This window comes from Microcaecilia unicolor, chromosome 10, assembly GCF_901765095.1.
Source record: "Microcaecilia unicolor chromosome 10, aMicUni1.1, whole genome shotgun sequence".
Lineage (NCBI taxonomy): Eukaryota > Metazoa > Chordata > Amphibia > Gymnophiona > Siphonopidae > Microcaecilia > Microcaecilia unicolor.
This window is the reverse complement of record NC_044040.1, coordinates 128,430,143-128,450,298: the sequence shown is the minus strand read 5'-3', so window position 1 is coordinate 128,450,298 and position 20,156 is coordinate 128,430,143. Positions and strand designations below refer to the sequence as shown.

The following is a 20,156-nucleotide window of genomic DNA, read 5'->3' as shown; positions in this document are numbered from 1 at the left end:
TGAAAAATGAACTTGTGGAGCTACTGGTAGTAATATGCAATTTATCCCTAAAATCAGGTGTGGTACCGGAAGATTGGAGGGTGGCCAATGTAACGCTGATTTTTAAAAAGGGTTCCAGAGGAGATCCGGGAAATTATAGACCGGTGAGTCTGACGTCGGTGCCGGGAAAAATGGTGGAGGCAATTATTAAGAATAAAATTACAGAGCACATACAAAAGCATGGGCTACTGAGACAAAGTCAGCACGGATTTAGTGAAGGGAAGTCTTGCCTCACAAATCTACTGCATTTTTTCAAGGGGGTGAACAAACATGTGGACAAAGGGGAGCCGGTGAATATTGTGTATCTAGATTTTCAGAAGGGGTTTGACAAAGTGCCTCATGAAAGACTCCAAAGGAAACTGGAGAGTCATGGGATCGGAGGCAGTGTATTATTATGGATTAAAAGCTGGTTAAAAGATAGGAAGCAGAGAGTAGGTTTGAATGGTCATTATTCTCAATGGAGAAGGGTAGTTAGGGGTCCCTCAGGGGTCTGTGCTGGGACCGCTGCTTTTTAGCATATTTATAAATGACCACTTTAGGAGTTACGGACCAAGAAAGGGATCTGGGAGTCATCGTGGATAGGACGTTGAAATCTTCAGCTCAGTGTGCTGCGGCGACTAAGAAGGTGAACAGAATGTTGAGTATTATTAGAAAAGGGATGGAAAACAAGCATGAGGATGTTATAATGCTGTTATATCGCTCCATGGTGCGACCGTACCTGGAGTATTGTGTTCAGTTCTGGTCACCTCATCTCAAAAAAGATATAAAGGAATTGGAGAAGGTGCAGAGAAGGGCGATAAAAATGATAAAAGGGATGGAACAACTACCCTATGAGGAGAGGTTAAGACGGCTAGAACTCTTTAGCCTGGAGAAAAGGCAGCTGAGGGGCAATATGATAGAGGTCTACAAAATAATGAGTGGGGTAGAGCGGACAGATGTGAAGCGTTTGATTACACTTTCTAACAATAATAGAACCAGGGGACACAAGATGAAATTAGAATGTGGTTGGTTTAAAACAAATCAGAGAGAGTTTTTCTTTACTCAGCACGTAGTTAGACTCTGGAACTCATTGCCAGAGAAGGTAGTGACAGCAGCTGGCCTTGCTGAGTTTAAAGGGGGTCTGGACAGATTCCTGAAGGAAAAGTCCATTGATCGTTATTAAATTTTGGGTTTTTGCCAGGTTCTTGGGGCCTGGATTGGCCGCTGTTGGAGACAGAGTGCTGGGCTTGATGGACCTTTGGTCTTTTCCCAGCGTGGCAGTGCTTATGTGCTTATATGTACTTATTTCATACATATTCATTATGGCTATTAATAAAAACAACAAAAACACACTTGCACCAGACTAAAATGCTGAATATGAAGCCAGCATATCAAAAACAATAGGGCCAGACACTTTATGAAATAATACAAAACCCTACAAAAAGACACTCAAAACCTATACAGAAAACTTAACACACAACAGTCTTAACCCACCTATGAAAAGACAGTGCTATAAATATTACACTGGACCCTAGAGCACCAATATACCTGCTACTGGAAAACTGTAACAAGCTGGACTGTTACACATTCCTACACAAACATTACATGCTAGCAGAATCCGTCACGTCAGTCACATATGCAGAACATGGACAGACCCTCATGTGATAGAAAATAGGGAACCACAAAAAACATGCCCACAAAAACTGAAATATAGATCTCTTCAAGAAAGCCAGACTCTGTAAGCAGTGCAAATACTGGTAAAAGAGAAACAGAAATGTATTTTCTCCTGTACTCTGCAAAATACAACAATAGAAAAAAAATCTACATTTCACAAAGAAGGCACATCTTAGTCCTTAAAAAGCGTTAAATGAAAAGGATGTTTTCTTTTCTACCTTTGTTGTCTGAGCATTCTATTTTTCTAATTGGTGTGGTCCCAGTCTCTTTTCCACTTTCCATGTATCAGTCTTCTCCTAAATTCTTTTCCAGGCTGACTTTTCCATTTCTTCGCTCGTCTCTTGTCTTCTTCCTGTCCTTCTCTACATCTGTCTGGCACTGATCTTTCATTTTATATCCCCCCCCCCCCACACACACACTTTTCTCTCACTCTTTAGTCCTTAGTATCCATCTATCCACTGGCTTAGACCATCTCCCTCTCATTCCCGCTCCAGCACTCCTATTCCCTCCTCTGTCTCTCACTTACCCAGTCTCCTAAATTCCTCCCCCATCTTTCACCCACTTCATTAGTCCCCCATTTCCATACTCTATACTCACCCCCTTTGCCCTCATCTACCCTCCACTGCATCTCATCACCCTATCAGTCCCAGCTCCATCCTTGTCTCTCCTTCCTTCCCTTGCCTCCAAGACCACTCCTGCCTGTTACTGTTACCACCCCTCTCGGCTGGACTGTAGTGATGTGCTCCTAGATACCTGATGGTTGTAGTCGTGGCGAATATCCAGGGAACACACACTCACAGCCGAGGGAGTGGAACAAATAAACTAACCTCGTCCTTTACTCTCAAAGAATAAAGGAGGAAAAGAATCTAAATTTAGGATTTGTTCCTGAAATGGAAGGACCAAACTTTCAGATTTGCAAATTATCTCTTTCTTTATTGAATACAAATGCAAGCAAATTTTCATTCAAATAAACTCAAATTCACAATTAGTGTGAAGCTTAATAGAACTGCAATAACATATTCAACATTCAAATGTAGAACTACATGTATACCCTTAACTTTGTCTGTTTCACCTAAAAAGGCGGAAAAGAACCTTTTCAGATAAGTATTTAAATTGTCTTTTATCAAAATCAGATATTTGTGGTTATTCTCTTTCCTGTGTAGAAATTGGTCTCTTTGTGTGCACTATTGGTGTTTTTGCAGGGATCTCATGGATTTTTAATATCTGATGGTCTGTTCCTTTGTTTTCCCTTAAAATGTTGTGAAAAAATAATATATTTCATTCAACACCCTTGGCAATGTCATTTAGCTGTGGTTGAATTTATTTAGGTGATGTCTTTCTTGAGTTGGAGCTCATCTGGAACCCTTCAGAGGATGACTCCCCCAGATTTCTTCTCCCTAAACCTCACTTATAAAGAAAATAAATGGAGGCAAGACCCTTGAACTCCCTCTGTTCTTGTTCAGGCTCTGGTGACTATTAACCAATTCTCAATACTGTGGCCAAACTCTCTAATTGAAATAAAATAAGTTAAAGGTTTTCTCACTACAAAACCTATTTCTCACTGTTGTTTCCCTAGTCTAAAATGATCCAGCAGGCTTCAACATTCCATCTCACAGACTTCACATAAAAGCATAACTTTTCCCTTCACAGCTATCAGATCAATCTGGAGAATACAGCACACTCAGACAACAGCAGTGCTGGATTTTCTTTATTCTGAAGTCAGATTCCAAACCTTGCTTGCACTGAACTCAGAACTCTCACAAACAACACACCTTCCCCCCAGACACAGCTTAATGGCTTCTTTCTTCAAATCACAGATTCACCTCTCAGTCCTTCCCCTGTGTCAGAGTTAAAATCCTTACACACTTTTTCCTGACACCCTTATAGTTTCTTTCACTTAGTATAACTACCAGCAGAAATCAGTCTCTCAGAACCTGAGTCTCAACTGTTTTCCCCTATTCTAAAAAGAGTAGGCAGCCATGTGTCCACTTAATACCTGAGCCTACAGACTCTCATTCCACCTTCCATGACCTTAAATTCCCATAGAACTTAACCATTCCATTCACTGCGTGCTAGGACATACATACCTCTTGTTTTAATTTTAGGGTTCAGAGACCTCAAATCTGACTCCATCTCTAAAGAACACTACGGTAGTACTCGGGTAATCAAGAAGTTGTGAAGTTCTAAAAGGAATTGCCACTAAGAGAGATGTTAGGTCTAAGAAAAAGATACCAGTCTTATGACAAACTGGATTTAGATTACAAGTTATACAATGCAGCGAAAGATAGCCTGATACAGCAAAAGCATTTATACTTACAGCCTTTCATCATTAAGTGAAGCCCACAGAACATCATTTGGGATGAGGAGTTTATTTGCCAAGATACAAGTCAAATCAGTGATTGACAACAGGCACGTACAATCAATTAGTTATAGGAATATAATAATCCAGCTGCAAACAGGTGTTAATTAGTTCCTAATCTTTTATAATTTCTTTTACCAATTAGAGGTTTTACAAGGGAAAGCAATTAGGTAATTTGTCAATTCTGCTGGACACATTGGTTTCCCTTGGAGAGAGAGAGTGGCAACCCTTCTCTCTAACTTAAACCAGGAAATACCCTGATTTTTATAGGTGCCCTCAGGATATGTTTTTCTAACTTACATTAGAGAAAATTCCACTTTGTAACAGATACGGCTTCCATTTTGTGCTGAAATCCTCCATTTTGTTTCCATATCTATTGACCTAACTTTTCCTAATTTAGCTTATTTAGGCCTCAATCCGGGCTACAAACTAGGCCATACTTTTCCAGTAAGCTCCCAGTTATGTCATCCATCAGATTTCTGACTCAGCCAAGGTCTGTAATGGCCTGAGCTCTATGACTGGGCCCGCCACCATTCCAGTGGGGGGGTCTCTGGCTGTACCATAATTATACACTCTGTTTCACTCCAAACCAAACTAAATTTGGTTTAAAACTTCTCACAGCTTTCTATTAGTGCAGCTCTCTCCCACCCAAAATACCTCAGTTTTCCCCCACATGTATTCAGCAACACAATCATGAAAAAGGCAGTCTGTTTATTGAAGTACTCACTTTTAAGCTCAAATCATCTCATTCTCAGCACCAAAGCTCACCTTCACTCACTTTCAATATTAAAGTACCCTTTTTCAATATCACATTTCACTTTAAACTCACAAAATCCATACTTTTATTCTTACTTTTACACAGACACACACTATACGTTTTTCCTTTCTCAATCCATGTTCACAGCCCTGGTCTCTCTGCTCACTTCAGTCTCCCTGGCAACTCACCCCCCCCCCCCCTCTAGAGGATCTGACATCACTCAACCAATCAGCTTGTCAGAGAAAGACAGTTTTTTTTCTGATCTGTTTAGAATCTCCCTCCCCCATAGAAGTAAATGCAAAACTTCCTATACAGAGAATTTCAAAGTCAATTTTAACCTGACTTGTACCCAAAACAGAAAGGAACATTTTAAAACACAATCCCCACTTAATCATGGTTTATTTCTTGAAAAATAAAACCACATTTAAGAAACATCTCACACTTTCTTCAGCTAACTCCATTAACAATTCCCAAACTAAACTTTAAACCTTTTCCAGCCAGAAGCATCCACCAAAACCCTGGAACAGCCCCCCCCCCCCCAGAGCCCCAGGAAAAAAACATTTAATATATGTTACCATATATTACATTACCTTATATCCCATGCCCAATAACTTATCTTTCACCGTCTTTTTAATCCCTTTCTACCCTAACTCAACCCCCTTCAGAGACTTATCCCCTTCTCTTCTCTTATACCCCTCACCAGTACCCCAATCCCTTTTCAATGTCTCTTATCCGCTGTCCAGTCTTCCAGGTCATTCACATTATGTCTCAACCTTTTCCCACAGCATCCCTTTTTCTTACCCTTTTTCTCATATCCCTCATTTCATATCCCTCATTTCACATCTTCCCCTCCCACCCCCTAGTCCTGTTGCAGGAATGGATGCATGAATTTGTGGTACTTCAGGAGTCAAACAGCACACCAGAATGAGAGAGAAATCTTCTTTATTTGCCAGCAAACAAAGTAGAACATCAGCATTAAGTCTCTTCTTCTCTTTCTCAGCTCTCTGTGTCTTTGTGGCTTCTGTCTCAGCTGCTTCTCTTCTTATGCTGTCTTCTCTTCTCTTCTGAGCTCCTTCTGTCCTTCTTTCTGACGTAAACTGCTTCTGCTCCCACTTAAATACAGTTCTATCTAGCCTAGCCTAGCCCCCCTTACTCTCCAATTGGTTAAGGAATAGATTGATTACCTTGCCTCAACCAATCAGCTCTATACAAATATCAGTTACATAGGTTTGATATTTCTCAAACTGACCTATGACCTGGGGGCCCCTCAAGCTAGACATTTGGGCTCCAGAACTCCTGCATGTTATTATGATTGATTTCTCATATTCCTAGTACTAACTGCTAACTAAACTCTGGCATTCATTAAAGGGGTCAAGAGCCAATCTTACTTACTGGCATAGCTTGTTATTACTTCCAGGACCATTCCTACATTTTACCTATAATTAATCAAGGAGAAGAGAGCTGACTAGTCCTGACCTCTTTTCACCTATCAGCTCCATACATCAAACCAGCCAGAACTATGGCTAAGTCAAACCATATGTTGATCTCTTCAACTACAGTTTTGCTTAGAAAGTCAGACAAAGAGTAATACAGAATTTAGAAAGACATTCTACACATTAACTACCAGAATAAAACATATTCTAAAATAAGCAGAATCAGTATTCCTTATAAGCCATATCTACATATTAAGAACTTCTAAAATCTAACTCATTTATATCTAGAATTATTTAGAATCTAACTAAACAGCATTTCAACCTAATCCTTTTAAATTGCCTGCAATATACCTTGTTCATAATAGGATACATATGTGTTTGCATTAGCAATCCATCAATCACAAGGGACAGAGTTTCATTTCTCACTGACCTTTCTAACCTTTAGCTCGGCAAGCTAGACTTTCAAAATAATCTGAACCATCTGGCATTCCTTCTCTTTACTTGCAGAGTAAAAAATTGAACTTTTTAAACACCAGACTTTTAATATAATTTCTTTGTCCACTGCCTCAGTCCCATCCATCTTCTGCTCCTTCCCTCTGCTCAGCACCCCTCCCAGTCCCATCCATCTTCTGCTCCTTTCCTCTGCTCACCATCCCTCCCAGTCCCATCCATCTTCTGCTCCTTTCCTCTGCTCACCATCCCTCCCAGTCCCATCCATCTCCTACTCCTTCCCTCTGCTGTGCCCCACCTCTCCAAGTCCCATCCATCTTCTGCTCCTTCCCTCTGCTCACCACTCTTCCCAGCCAGTCCCATCCATCTTCTGCTCCTTCCCTCTGCTCACCATCCCTCCCAGTCCCATCCATCTTCTGCTCCTTCCCTCTGCTGTGCCCCACCTCTTCCAGTCCATTATCCCCTCCCCCTCCTCTGGCGCAGCAGTCTTCAATCTTTCTGTGCTCCTGACAGCATTAGCGATGTATACACGCTGCCTTCGGTCTGCCCCGGAAGCCTTCAACTTCCTGTTCTTGCATAGGTGGGACCAAGGGACGCTGTAGAGAAAAGGCTTCTGGGGCAGTGTGAAGGCAGCGTGTATACATTGCTAACACTGCTGGGAGCCCAGATAGATTGAAGACTGCAGTGCCGGAGGGAGGGAGGAAGAGAGGGGTAGACGGAATCGCTATTGGCAGTGCAGGCGGTGGCAAGCCGTTTTGGGGGGGCACTGCCCCCCTTTGCCCACCCAAACTACGCCCATGCTGTGGACCCAGGTTATCGCGTTAACGCAGCTCTGCAGCCATAGGCCCTTCTTTCTGCCTCATCCTGCATCCACCTGTGTGAAGTACTTCCTGTTTCTGCATAGGCAGAAGGGGATATGGCAGGAAGAAGGACCTGTGGTGGCAGAGCTATGTTAATGCGATAACTTGGGTCCTGGCACACAGAAGCAGGAGACAAACAGTCTGAGGGAGAGAGCAGATGCAGTAAGTGACAGTCAAACTGCAATTCTGATTTTGATTTGTCAATTGTAGACTCGGGAGGGGGGGGTGTAGGAAGGGGTGGCCCTGGGGAGGGGGGCGTTGGTCCTGGGGAGGGCCAAGCTTTGTCTCTCAGCGGCCCTGCAGGAATGACAAATAGTATCAAGCCACATAAAACAAAATTAAGGCACAGTATGAAGATACTAACTGGAAGAATGGATGGTACCAGAAGGAACATATGGAATAAGAAGACTGAAGAGAACAGAAGATAAGCCAGTATGCATGACCTGATGTGCAATGATTAAAGATTTAAAAACCATGCAGGAGGACCAGGAAACCAGTGCTCAGAGATGAGAAGAGGGGTTACGTGATCAAACATTTTCTTGATAAGGAGTAATTTAACAGTGGTGTTCTGAATGTCTGCAGAGTAGGGTAGATGATAATCCATGGCAAAGGGAATTACAATAATCTATTTTAGATATAATTAGTGACAGAAGCAAAATCCAAAGGGAAGATACTTCAAGAATTGGTTCTATGACACAAATTTGTCGTAGGGTGAAGAAGCACCTCTTTGTAACATTAGAAAATTTGAGTGCGGAAAGATAAAGCTGCATCAAAGGTAACCGCAAGGACCTTAACAGAGTCTTTGAAAGGGACACTAATACCATTAATAGTTGGAGAAGGATAAGATGGAGCTGGGGACAGCATGAAAAAAATAATGGCTTTGGATTTGGAGGGTGTGAGACAGTGAGGGACTTAGTGCAGATGTCCCAAGAGATATTCTCTGTGGAGAGCTGCAGTTCAGCCAGGGCCGTGCAAACCCAGTAAGCGGGTTAAGCACAGCAGGAGGGCGCCTGCCTTCAAGGGCGCCGCACCAGCGCTGCCAGTCGAGTGTTTATTTAAAAGAAAAACCTTACTACCGCGTTGGCGCCTATGCGCTGCTACCTTCCTGCATGCAGCGCTCGTCTCTGACTTTGGCACTGCCTACTGCCAGCTCTTGTTGCACGCCGTAGAGTATTGGACCGCAGGAAGACCGGGTGAGTGTTGCCGTGGTGAAGTAGAGGAGAGCCGCTTATTCCACAGCTTACCTGGAGATAAGATGGAAGTTTGAAGAGGAACTAGAGGTTTGCTTTCTGCTTGGGCTTCCAGTTGCTGCCTGAGTAGGAAGAAGTCTAGCAGTGCATATGAATATGGCACAGAGACAGATGCAATGCTCTGGCACGCAGATCTAATCTAATTGTGGTTTGGGTCACACTTTTCTATGGCTATAGTCCACACTTAAAGCATCTAGCAATTTATAGTGCTGAAGTTTGTACCAGTTATCCACCATTAAAGTAAAGGGGGGGCCTACTAGGATGTGAGGGGTTTCCCATTGTGTGTGTGTGGGGGGGGGGGGGGTGGTGCGTGGTGGGGTGTCAGGAAGGGGTAGGGTCATGCTGTTAGATGGATTTATATGGTTGGGGGAATTCCAGGAGGGAGAACAGAAGATGGCGGGGGGGGGGGGGCAGGACATGTTGGAGAGGGGCTTGTATTGGTACAAGGGAGACAGGGTCTGCAAAGGAGGGGAGAACATTCATTGCCACAGGCCAGTACTTAGAAGCTATGTGGGTGCTGGGTTATACTCAGTGCCTGAAAACCTGGGGTGTCTCCAGCTTTAGTAAAAGGGACCCCAAGTAAAATAACCTGTAAGTTATAAGTATGTTTCTTTGTACCCTGCCTAGAATTCTGGATACAGCAAGTAAAAAAATATTTTAAATACAAGTCCAACTGAAACATATCTTGGCCCTTTTCACTGCTGTTAATGGTGTAAAACTGTGGTACCAGGTGCTGCCTTTTTAACATACCCAGAATTCTCATATTTTTAGTTGCTATCCTTTCCCCATTCCATCTAGTAGTAGTAGTAGGTACTTGTGATCTGGACTGGCACCTGCTCTTAAGCAGGCACACATCAGATCTCCTCCATAATGGGCTGAAAAAGGGGGCAGGGTGGGAGAAGAGGGAGAAGAGAGAAAGGAGATGCCACACGGGGGGGGGGGGGGGGGGGCGCCAAGTTCAGCCCTGAGTTCAGCCATCCGATAACAGGGGGCACTGAACCTGCTATGTCTCTGGCTGAACTGCAGAACTACTATGGTAGGAAACAGTGCATTATGGGGAAGTGAGGCTGGCTTACCCAAAAGTAGTGGCTTTAGAATACAGGAAGTTAAAAGTCTCAGGAGAGAGCAAGAGAGGAGAGGTCCTGATACAGAGACCTTGGCAAGAGAGGCCTCATGAGGATGCAGGTCCCGATACAGAGACTCAGAGGAGGAAGAGCAGGAGCTCAGAATGTGAGCTATGGTGATCTGGTTGAGAATTACTGTAAGAGTGAGTAGAAGTTATGCTGTGTGGCTGGAGTAAGCCATGAGGGCTTATGAATGCTGTAAAGCTGGGACAAGCCAGTGGGCATGTGGAAACTGAGGAACTGTACTGTATAAAAGTATGGGGACATTAGTACTATTTTGCTAAGCTGTGCAAGAGTACTGAACTGCTGGTGTTGCTTAACTGACAGAGTGTTTGAGTTCAGACTGGAGTTAAGCTGACCTCTGGACTAAATATTAAAGAATAAGTCCAAGGGTATGTGAAATCTTGCTGTGAGATAACAGGACTGAGACTATTTGTTCTATAAATAAACACCTCTTATTTTGCACTTATACCTCCTGTCTGGCTGTATTATTGCTCCAGTAATGCCCCAAATCTGCTCAGCATCTTACAGAGGGATTCAATTTCATGTGATGCCAATCTGCGATTTTATTGAAATCAAAGCAACAATAGTCATAATATCAGGTGAAGAGGAGTCAAGTGGAACTAAAAGCTGAATATCATCTGCACAAAAAAAAAAAATGAAACCCAAAGACTGTATCAAAAGAGTAAGTAGTGAAAGAAAAACTAGAATTGATCCTTGGGGAATGCCAGAAATGAATGGTTTAACCACAGAAATACAAGATCAACAACAAACCAAAAATGTTTGATTAGTGAGATAGGACTGAAACCAATATAGTGCTGTGCCATGAATATTAAGATCTGCCAGCCTTTGAAGAAGTGAATGATTTACAAGATCCAAGGCCGCATAGAAGTCCAGAGAAATAAGAAGAGCGTCACGACCATCAATTTTATGTTATTGGTGAGTCCTAAAAGAGAGCATTCTCTAGAGTGATAACAGTGCTAGGCCATTTGTCTGGAATTCAATGTATTGATCTTATCCAGAAAGTCAACTAATTGTTCCGTTACATTTTTCTCAACTACCTTAGAGAGAAAAGAAAGGTTAGTGATAGAATGGTATGGTAATTAGAAACAGATAACAGGTCGCCTTTAGGATCTTTACATCTTGGGTAGACGACAGTCCGGCAGCAAACTGTTGTCTATCCAAGACTTAAAGATCCTAAAGCCAACCTGTCATCTGTTTCTAATTACCATCCTATCATGTCCCTTCCAGAGACTTCTTCAAATATCTGAAAGGTTCCGGTACCAGAAGGTCTGAGTTCTTGCACAGGTGTAGGAAGTAAGAGTTCAGCAAAAGGGAAGCCTAGGATTTTTAGCATTGCAAAATGTTGGAATCAAATGCTGCAAAAATTCGCAGGCAGCCTGCTCTCATTGACTGGAACACTCTAAATAGAAAAAGACTGCCAGCCAAAAAAAAAAAAAGGCATACACAGGGCTGCTGAGCGGAGGGGCGGGTGGAAGATTCCCCCGGCCTCCAAGGGGGGCCCGGCACTGGGGTCTGTCTCTCTCCTTCTCCTGACGGGACAATCACGTTAATGCAATAACCTGGGTCCTGACAACAGGAGCCAGGAGGAAGACAGGCGCCAAGCCCCCTTTAGAGGCTGGGGAGGAGCAGATAAGATTCCAATTTGGATTTGGGGCCCTGGTTTGGCTGGTGGGGGTCCCCAAGCCCCACCAGCAGAAGCCTTCCTCCAGCGCTTTTCTCCATCACATTGCCTGACCTGCTTAGTGCTTCCCCTAACATCGCGCATGCTCAGTTTTGATGCACTAACCATTAGGCTACTCCTCCACTTGTGAATTCATGGCATTCTATAATATTTAGTGCAATTTTCTGGTACGCTCATGGTCCACCCATGCCCCTCTCATGGGAATGCCCCCTGTGCAGTTGCACACGAATACACTTAGGTGCTATCCTGTAACTGGGCATCTATGAGTATTTATATGCCCATCTGCCATTTCAACTTCCATTTCGGTACCTTGCATCCATTAGAGTGCATTTCCGTGTCGAAAGTTGGGCATGGAATTAGTACCTAACTTTAGGCACTATTCATAGAATTCCCTAGCCTATCCCTACAATATTCTCAGCCTTTCTAATAGCTATAACAAAAGGCTCTAAAGCCAGTTTAAACAACATGGGAGAAAGTAGGCAACCCCGTTTAACCCCCTTAAACAAGGGGAAAAAAGGAGATAAGCGACCATTATTTGACACTTTCATGCAGTGTGCAGAATACAAAAGACAAATCACATCCACTGCAGTGCTCTAAACATAAGTAATGCCATACTGGGAAAAGACCAAAGGCCCATCAAGCCCAGCATCCTGTCCCCGACAGCGGCCAATCCAGGTCAAGGGCACCTGGCAGCCTCCCAAACGTACAAACATTCTATACATGTTATTCCCGAAATTGTGGATTTTTCCAACTCCATTTAGTAGCGGTCTATGGACTTGTCCTTAAGGAAACCGTCCAAACCCTTTTAAAACTCTGCCAAGCCAACCGCCTTCACCACGTTCTCCGGCAACGAATTCCAGAGCTTTATTATGTGTTGGGTGAAGAAAACTTTTCTCCTGTTTGTTTTAAATGTACTACACTGTAGTTTCATCGCATGCCCCCTAGTCCTACTATTTTTGGAAAGCATGAACAGACGCTTCACATCCACCTATTCCACTCCACTCATTATTTTATATACCTCTATCATGTCTCCCCTCAGCCGTCTCTTCTCCAAGCTGAAAAGCCCTAGCTTCCTTAGTCTTTCTTCATAGGGAAGTTGTCCCATCCCCGCTATCATTTTTGTCGCCCTTTGCTGCACCTTTTCTAATTCCACTATATCTTTCTTGAGATGTGGCGACCAGAATTGGACACAATACTCAAGGTGCGGTCGCACCATGGAACGATACAACAGCATTATAACATCCTTGCACCTGTTTTCTATACCTTTCCTAATAATACCCAACATTCTATTTGCTTTCCTAGCCGCAGCAACACACTGAGCAGAAGGTTTCAGTGTATTATCAACGACGACACCCAGATCCCTTTCTTGGTCAGTAACGCCTAATGTGGAACCTTGCATGACGTAGCTATAATTTGGGTTCTTTTTTCCCACATGCATCACCTTACACTTGCTCACATTAAACGTCATCTGCCATTTAGCCGCCCAGTCTCCCAGTCTTGTAAGGTCCTTCTGTAATTTTTCACAATCCTCTCGTGAATTAACGACTTTGAATAACTTTGTGTCATCAGCAAATTTAATTACCTATAGCTCCATTCAATTCTGTCAAATGCTTTTTCAGCATCAAGTGACAAAGCAACATAAGGATCAATCAAAGTAGAGGCTGGTGTCAAAAACATTCCAAAAGGTCCGAGAATTATTTGAAGCCAGCCTCCTAGATGTGCAACCTCTTTGATCCCTAAGGATTAAGCATGGTAAGCATGCAGAAAGTGTCACTGACAATATTTTTGCATAAATCTTACAATCAACATTAATAAGGGAGATTGGCCTGTAATTCTCCATCTTATCATGGTCCCACCCAGGCTTTGAAATAATCTGTACCTGAGATTCCATAAAAAGAGCCATCAGCTTCCCCTTGTGCAATCAAAGCTTGATAAAACTGGACCAAATAAGGCACTAATAATTCTTGAAACACTATAAAATTCTGCAGTTAGCCCATCTGGCCCAGTGCCTTATCTAAAGGGACAGCCTTAATAATGTTATGAATCTCATCCACCCTAATATCTTTATCCAATTCTGCACACTGCTGTGAGGTAAGCATTGGATGGGGAAGGGTGCCCATAAAATTATCCAACTCTGGCTCAGAAAGATTCACCTCTGAAAAAAGTCTGAAACTGTGAAGCAATAGCAGAGTCCTTAACATGGTGGTTCTCTAAATGATCCACAATCATAGAAACCCTCTTTCTTTGTTGGAATGTAATTGTATTTTACATGCATTGCCTGTCACCTATTATTTCTCTGTGATTACTCTGTGACCTCTGATGTGAATTACTTAGAGAGGTCACATAGCTATGCAACTTCCTGTGGGGGATAGACACAGCAGATGCAGCACATGGAGCACATGGAGCTCATGATCTCTCCTAACCTGAGAGGATCTATGGTGGTGTGAGCATCCATTACCATCTAAGCACATGGAAGGAGCTGATAATACAAATGTATAGTAATATGTATATATAAGCCTGTCTGATTATAATCTAACTACAAACTGTGAGTAAACAGATGTTTTGTTACTTCAACTTTAAAGTGACTCAGCAGTGAATTATTCAGGGGTGAATGAGAGAGAGATGAAGAAAGAAATTAACATTTCTAAAGCTGAAGCTGTGTGTACTAAAATCTGCTAATTATTTACTACAAATAATCCAACAAAAGGGTTATGGGCCCAGGGGCCAGGAATTGAAAAAGAAGAGAAATATTACCAGGCAGAAAAAAAGGCCACATTTTTTCTCTTAAGTTTTAAAGGAAAGATTCAGTCTGTCTCTCTCTCCCCCCACACAGCAGACAGAAGGCTAAGAAAATGGCTGAGGGAAGAAATTCACCATTTTTCTATTCTCTCAAGGTGCCTAGATTAACTGAGTTTAATTATCAGCAGTGGGAACTAAGATTCATATGTCTCCTTCGAGCAAAAAGATTAGATATATGCTTAGACCAAGACAGAACAGCTGAAAATATGGCTGAATGGGACAGTGCAAACTATTATGTGAAGTGCATGCTTTTGGAAGCTCTCTCAGAGAAACAAGCCATATTAGTGGAGGGAAAAGATACACCAAAGGACATTTTATATAAACTGAGAACTATGTATGCAACTACATATGCAAAGCAGCAACCAATTTGGTTGGCAGAGTTGAATGAAACCAAATTAAGGGATAAAAGTAAATGTAATGATCACATTATGCATCTTATGTCTTCATTTCAAAAGTTAGAACTTTCAGGAATTCCCATGTGTGATGCATTGAAAAGAGCATTTCTTTTTACCTCACTATCAAAGAAGTTTGATGTTTTTAGGTCTGTAAATGAGGCCATTGAAGGGCAATCTTTTGAACAGGCAACATCAAAACTAAGGCAGGAATGCATAATAAATGATTCTGAGGAGATGTGTTCTCAAAGTCAGTCAGAGAGAAATGAAACAAATTTCTTGGCAAAGAACAGAGGAAGGCGGAGCTATGGGAAAACTCCACCCAAGGGCAAGCTGATTTGCTACTCATGTGGAAAGGAGGGACATGTATCTAAATGGTGTAAGGAAACACAAAACACTCCCTCTAGCTCACCTAAGCCAATGGAACTAAAGAATTTTCAAACCAGGAAATGTATGAAGGACAAAGATAAACACAAGGGCTTTCTAATGGCAGAAAAATCTTTGACTATGGTAAATAATAATTCAAATGAAAGTACTTGGATTTTGGATTCAGGGAGCACATGCCATTTAACCAATTCTAAGGATTTCTTTCAGGAAATGTGTCCAGAGGAAGGTATTCTTAAAACTGCAAACGCAGGGACTGCTCAGATCCAAGCAAAAGGTATTGGATTCTTAAAATGCAAAGTGTCTAATGAAGTTAAAGAAATTCCTGTAAGTGATGTCTTGTATATTCCCCAAGCAGTTTGCAATATGCTTAGTGTATCTACTTTAGATAAGAAGGGATTTGCGATTCATTTTGAAAACAGTAAGTGCACAATCTCTAAAAATGATGAAGTGTATGCTGAAGCTTTTATGCATAATGATGTTTATAAGCTGAACATTTCAGGTGAAGCCTCACATATGGCGCAAGTAAGGAAGAATGATGAAAAATGTAGTCTGGAAATCTGGCACCGCCGCCTGGGACATCGTGATTCTAAGGTGATCCAGGATCTTAACAGTAAGCAACTGGCCACCGGCATTCAGATAAGTGCAGATGCTGGTAAAATGGAGAAATGCATAGACTGTGTTACTCAAAAAGGTGTGAGACCCTCATTTCCTGCATACACAGGAAATAGGAGTAATAAAGTGCTGGACTTAATACACAGTGACTTATGTGGACCGTTTAATATCCCATCATTGGGAAATAACAGATTTGTGCTAATATTCTTGGATGATTTCTCTAGATATTGTGTGGCCTATTTGCTGAAAGAAAAAAGTCAAGTCACAGACATGCTGAAGAAATACGTAGCCATGGTGAGCAATAAATTTGAAAGAAAACCAAAGGTTCTTCAGACCGACAATGGTGGTGAGTTCACTTCACAAAGCATGCGCACATTTCTAGAACAAGAAGGCATTCAGCATATCACAACAGTAGCTTATACACCAGAGCAAAATTCTGTTGCAGAGAGAAAATTTAGGTCACTTGTGGAAATGACCAGATGTATGCTGTCAGATAGCAATCTCCCTAAAAGACTATGGGGGGAAGCCATTCTCACAGCAGTGTACCTACAAAACAGAATGCCAACTAAAGGCGCTGAGCGCACACCACATGAGACATGGCATGGTAGGAAGCCAAACCTGTCACACATAAGAACATTTGGGAGTACAGCATATGCTCATGTACCAAAGCAAAGAAGGCATAAGCTGGATTCCACAACAGAAAGGGGCATTTTAGTTGGCTATGCTCCAGGACACAAAGGATATAGAATTTTGAATCTGAAAACTGGCATTGTTGGCATAAGACATGTTACATATTTTGATGAAAACAAAAGGGTTGATAAAGGCTGGATTATCCCAGATGAGCCTTATCATCCAGAATATGAAACTAGAACCATAATAGACATGCCAGTGTATATAAATGCCATACCAAGGCAGATGTCTGAAAGCAACTCATCTGTATCTAACGAGGAACAGGCAGAGGAAGCAGACACAGAAAGGATCATTGAAGAAGACAGTACAGTTGGAGAAGGGGAATCAATTGGAGAAGGACTCTCAGATTTAGAGGATGCGGAAAGGTCGGACCAACCTGTTGTCAGACGCTCATCCAGGGAAAACAAAGGTGTTCCACCCCAAGACTGTCTTACCTAACAAAGTCAGCAGAAGCTCAAGAGCCCTTAACATGGGATGAGATTGAGAAAATGCCAGCAGAAGAAGCTGCTGAATGGCATAAAGCTGCACAAGAAGAAATTGATGCATTGGATAAAAATAATACTTGGATTCTTACAAAATTACCTCCTGGCAAGAAAGCTATAGGATGCAAATGGGTATTCAAGTTAAAAAGGAATGCACAAGGAAAAGTGGAAAGGTATAAAGCCAGATTAGTGGCAAAGGGATATCTTCAAAAATATGGAGAAGATTTTGATGAAGTGTTTGCACCTGTAGTGAAACACACGACAATAAGAACACTTCTGAGCATTGCAGTCTCAAAAGGCATGCAAGTCAACCACATTGATGTGAAAACAGCGTTTCTTCACGGAGATATAACTGAAGACTTGTACATGGAACAGCCAACAGGTTTCATAAATACAAAACAAAGACAGCTAGTGTGTAAATTAAACAAAGGTCTTTATGGATTAAAGCAAAGTGCAAAATGTTGGAATGAAAAATTGCATGAAATATTGACAAATTTAGGATTTAAGCAAGGTGAAGCAGATAAATGCTTGTACACTAGGTGCAGAAATGGACAATATGCATACATTTTAGCTTTTGTTGATGATCTGCTCATTGCAAGCAAAAGTGAGCAAGAGTACAAGGACATTGTAAAATGTTTAAACCACAATGTTGAGATAAAAGAACTTGGTAATGTGTCATACTATCTTGGTATAGAAATTGAGAAACAAAATGATGGTTCTTATCTTCTAAGCCAGAAGCAGAAAATAAATGAGCTTATTGAAAGTTTAGGTATGCAAGATGCCCAAGTTGTAAGCACTCCCATGATCACTGATTTTCTGAAGGATGAAACAGTAAGAGAACCTTTACCAGATAACATCCAATATAGATCAGCCATAGGTAAGCTTTTATATCTAGCTACCACATACAGGGCTGATATAGCAAATGCAGTAGGAATTTTGAGCAGAAGGGTCAGCTCACCTACCAAATCAGATTGGACTGCAGTTAAAAGGATGGTAAGGTATTTAAAGGGTACCATTGATTGTAAATTAAAGATTTCAGCCAATAGTAATCCAAAACTAATATGTTACTGTGATTCAGATTGGGCAGGGGATCATTCTGATTATAAATCCACAAGTGGATATGTGTTTATGTATGGAAATGTACACATTTCATGGGCCAGTCATAAACAAAGTATTGTGAGTTTGTCTTCTACAGAAGCTGAATATGTGGCCGTATCGGAAGCGTGCAGAGAACTGATGTGGATTGAAAAACTTTTGCTGGATTTTGGAATAGCTGAAAAGAGACCAATCCAGATAATGGAAGATAATCAGAGCTGCATCCGACTGTCACAGAATGACAAGGTTCAGTCACGCACCAAGCACATCGCAACGAAATACCACAACGTGCGAGAGTTGGCGAAAGAAGGGGTCATCAGTCTACACTATTGTCACACCAGTGAGATGACAGCTGACATCATGACCAAACCGTTACCCAGAGAACATTTTGTGAATCTGCGTATAAAGCTTGGACTTTGTATGAATAAATAATTGCATGACAGTTATGCATGAGAAGGGGTTTGTTGGAATGTAATTGTATTTTACATGCATTGCCTGTCACCTATTATTTCTCTGTGATTACTCTGTGACCTCTGATGTGAATTACTTAGAGAGGTCACATAGCTATGCAACTTCCTGTGGGGGATAGACACAGCAGATGCAGCACATGGAGCACATGGAGCTCATGATCTCTCCTAACCTGAGAGGATCTATGGTGGTGTGAGCATCCATTACCATCTAAGCACATGGAAGGAGCTGATAATACAAATGTATAGTAATATGTATATATAAGCCTGTCTGATTATAATCTAACTACAAACTGTGAGTAAACAGATGTTTTGTTACTTCAACTTTAAAGTGACTCAGCAGTGAATTATTCAGGGGTGAATGAGAGAGAGATGAAGAAAGAAATTAACATTTCTAAAGCTGAAGCTGTGTGTACTAAAATCTGCTAATTATTTACTACAAATAATCCAACATTCTTCCCTTACGCCCCTTCAGATACTGTGCCAGCAAGTGACCAGCCTTATTATACTCTGCATAATATAAAGACCTTTGCATGAAAAGTCTGGCCAACCTCTTTGCTAAGTAAGAAATTGTAGGCATGCTTTTTTTCTGAAGGTCTAAATAAATGGCTTAAGAATTCCTATCACCCCAGCAGGGCCATGATGCTCAGAACTCTGGCGCTAAAGTGAACAGCGTTTACCTCATACTGCGGGAACAGTTCAAAAACTTAGCTCGCTAATTCTCAATGCTAATGACATTCAAATCAGTTGTGCGCTGTGAGACTGAAAATAAGGGGGAGGAACGTGCCTGACACATACACATAAGAATTTTGTGGAAAGCGCAGCTCTTACACACATGCCCATGCAAACCTAGAAGTGAAGCACACATTGGCGCCATTCTTTTGTGCCTTTAAATATAAGTTTTCATATTTTTTTAAGTGCAGAAAACAGACACCAATGTGTGCTTTTACTTTGGGGTTTGCTCAGACTCGCACACATTTGTTTCTTAGTATCAGTACTTAGAGGCTTGCACAAGCTCCATTTAGCTTCCAAAACAAATCAGATTTTAAACAGAAAGTTATAAGAAATCCTAGCTTCAAACACTCCCTCCCCCCCCCCCTCCCCATGCCAACTCTGAGCTGGCGGTAGGTGTCCATTGTTTAGAGCAGGGTTTGTTTGTGCATTTTTCTCTGAGCATCTCCTGGGGGGGGGGGGGGGGGGATAGCAAATGACCTCATTAACATCAGTTTGCCTACATTTAAATAAAATTTGCAGCCATCTTTGGCATGCACGTTGTTTCCTGCGCTAAAGCCCTCTAAACATTCTGTGCAGAATAACGCCAGCACTAGTCCAACGCTAATTGACTTTAATGCTGATATTAGGTTCTGAGCATTGGGGCCCAGGAATCCTAAAGTGTCCCTGTATATCTAATAGGTTCTACATCAAGGACACTCTATGCCTGCAAACTGTGAGCGATAAATTTAAAGTGAACTCATAATCCTGTCCATACCTGGCAGTTTAGTGGTAGAATAGAAAAGTGAAAGGAGTACAGTATTGCTGATATACAAGACTGGTTTTGGAGAGACACATTGTAAATACTTTTGTTACAGATAATGTTTCGTT

At 41.8% G+C, this 20,156-nt stretch overlaps 1 protein-coding gene across 1 annotated transcript in view; it reads left to right on the top strand.

Moving 5' to 3' along the window:
• Positions 1 to 20,156, top strand: part of TM4SF19 (transmembrane 4 L six family member 19) — a 95,631-nt gene that overhangs the window by 71,455 nt on the left and 4,020 nt on the right. The window lies entirely within an intron of this gene.